The sequence below is a fragment of the Eurytemora carolleeae genome, unplaced genomic scaffold (genome assembly GCF_000591075.1).
Source record: "Eurytemora carolleeae unplaced genomic scaffold, Eaff_2.0 scaffold88, whole genome shotgun sequence".
Lineage (NCBI taxonomy): Eukaryota > Metazoa > Arthropoda > Copepoda > Calanoida > Temoridae > Eurytemora > Eurytemora carolleeae.
In genome coordinates this window covers 348,850-351,655 of record NW_019396040.1, presented here as the reverse complement: position 1 = coordinate 351,655, position 2,806 = coordinate 348,850, and the positions used below count along the sequence as shown (strand labels likewise).

At 32.9% G+C, this 2,806-nt stretch overlaps 1 long non-coding RNA gene across 1 annotated transcript in view; it reads left to right on the top strand.

The window, feature by feature from the left end:
• Positions 1-2,598, top strand: part of LOC111700593 (uncharacterized) — a 3,574-nt gene extending 976 nt beyond the window's left edge. The window contains exons 2-3 of the long non-coding RNA XR_002765016.1: positions 1,667-1,777; positions 2,261-2,598. This is a non-coding gene — a long non-coding RNA (uncharacterized LOC111700593). The remainder of the gene's footprint in view (positions 1-1,666; positions 1,778-2,260) is intronic.
• The last annotated feature ends 208 nt before the right edge of the window (positions 2,599-2,806 follow it).

Below are 2,806 nucleotides of genomic sequence, written 5' to 3'. Positions count from 1 at the left end.
ATATAAAGTTTTACAATTTGAATATAATCTTGGATATTATCATTTCCCTCTCCTGTCTTTAAAGCATATACTCTCAAGTAACAAATAGTCTTTCGTTTTATAATCAGTATTCGTGTCTACGATAGCAATGTACTTTATTTCACCCCCCCCCTTATAAATGATGTTTTGCCCCTGAATTCTTTGTTTTGATCGCCTCCCACTGCAGTACACAAATTTGACGCATTAGATATGGCGGTTCCTGGTCTATATATTTCTTGATCACAGCTAACTAAATCAATAAACACAGCATCATCAAAAATTATATTTTTACGAATAAACGAAATTTCTTCTGAAATTTTTAGATAGAATTTACTAATCTACATTTTAACCAAATCTTTAAGCTACAATTTTCTGGGATTTGCTTGCACAAACATTTTAATGATTTTTTTCAGTAGAGAGCTCAGACAGCCTTATAGGGTGTAAAGCAGGCTATAAGTGCAAGATCGTTAAGTCTGCTCTCCGTCATAGTACATCTTGCGTAAAGAAGTATTCTCTTTAGAAGGCTAAAACTTTTCTCTCCTTGTATTAACAGTGAATTTAGACAAATCCTTAGTCTTTGTCATTGTCAGGTGTTACTTTCTAAACGTAGTTTCCTTTTAATTTTGTATTTCTGGAACTCCCAGGGGGGGCAAGAGAACACTGCCCCCCCCCCTAGGTACACCACTGTGCCTGACCTGAGGAAGGGAAATGCAAGCAGATGTAATATTAAAAGAGCCTCCCCCATGGATGCCCCCCTCAGCCTCTCAGAGTGGGGCACGCAAAGAGGGGGGCGGGGGGCGCGGCCCCCCCTCGTACGCCCCTGGTCGAAAAAGTTACTTTATCACCCTGTTGTAGGGTGATTAAGTAACTTTATCACCCTACAATTATACACATTAGGTATGAAATTTGAAATTTTAATAGCAGTGTGAAAACGTTAATTTATTGCCCTGTTGTAGGGCGATAAAGCTACTTAATCACCCTACAACGGGAAATATTAGGTGTGATAAATTCCATCAAAATTGAATTTATAATCTAGATTCCTAGATTTTTTTTCAATTTCAATTCCATCTAAAGTATTCTAACATAACTTGTAGTAAATGCGGTATTCTTAAGTTTTAGCTTTTACAAATAACGTATATCAATAGTTTAAAGCTTTTCCTCGTTTTAAAAAGCGAAATAATAAACGGACTAAAATATATCCTGGGTCTTAAAGATCATTAAACTCGCTCGAAATTGCACTTGCACAAAGTTTTAATTTGAATTTCTAATTTTAAATTTATGTTTAACGAATCTAGATTTTAAAGCTTCTTTTTCGTGTTAAATAACTTACGGGGTAATAACGCAAATCTTACACACATCTAGCAACTTAAATTATATTTTTTAAATGTCATTCCAAAACAACAACAAAAAAGTTGCGACCCAGTCTAAAGTATTTAATCGAAATTGACTCTTTGCAACAAACTCTAATTTTCTAATCCCAATATATTTTAATTCCAACGTCGTAAACCTTTGAAATTTCAAACTATGACTTTTGTTAGATCAAAAAATATAAGTTTGAAATATCAAAGGTTTACGACATTGGGTTCCAAAGATATTGGGATTAGAAAATCAGAGTTTGCGGCAAAGAATCAATTCCTTTATTATTTAGCAAAGTTATCGGCACGAGAAGGACTGAGAACAGAATCTGGACTGATACCAACTGGAGGATAATCTAACAAGATAATGCATCAGAGACGAATCCATGCGCATAATAATAACCGTAACGACTTTAATCCTTGGGGCAAAACTGTTGCGAGAGAAAATTATAATCACTCCGCATGCAACTGTTTATATTGCTGGATTGTAAATATTGTAAATCTGGAATCCATGAGCTCTGTTATTAATTTAATGGGGAAGCAAATTTCAGAATCATCCTATCATTTACAAGGGCGTATACAAAAAAATATAGGGATGAAATTTGTGCGAAGCTGCCCCCATCAAAAAAAAAGAAATAGAGTTGTAGAAATAATTCAAGTAAAAATTTCTTTGCCTATCTAAATAAATTTATACTTTCTCGATATAGAAAAATGTTTACAGATATAAAAAATATGAGTTCCGTACATTTCTAAATGATTCAATGTTGATGTTTTACATTGATTTGTTTTTATATTGATATTTTTTTAATAGTCTCGAATCTAAGCATTTTGTCAGTTTTAATTCAAAATGGAGTCTCAAACACCTTAATATAATTTAACTTTATTAGATTGTGGAACCTGTGCTTTCAACGGATATTCAACAGCATTGAAAAAAAGCTCGTAAATATTCTTCAAGCACGGCACTTCAAGATAAACGAGAAAGGATGGAATTTCAAAGTATTTTCGCACCCCGTTAATATTTTTATTTTTACGGTGGTTGCAACTTTTAATTTATTAAAATTTATGATCGGAAAATTCCAGGCCAAAAATGAAATACCCTAAAATTTCATCGAAACTCGGTTAACAGATTTTATTTCCGAGTTCATATCTACTATGTACTTAATACAATTTATTGGCCCCCTCTAGAAATAAAAAAATAAAAGTCCTTTTTTTAAGGGTTTGATGTCGAAAAAAAAGGAAATTTTCAGTTGTTGCATGCAGATTTGGCTGTGTTCAATTCAAATCGTTTTTTTTCTTGTGTTTTTAAAAATTTATACTTTCAACAACTGCTAAATTAACGATATGAGTCAATCAATTCTTTTAATGTGTGCTGGACCGCCAAAGAAAATTTATAAGTCCCTGGTTTAGCTACAGATATATAATTACATGAAATA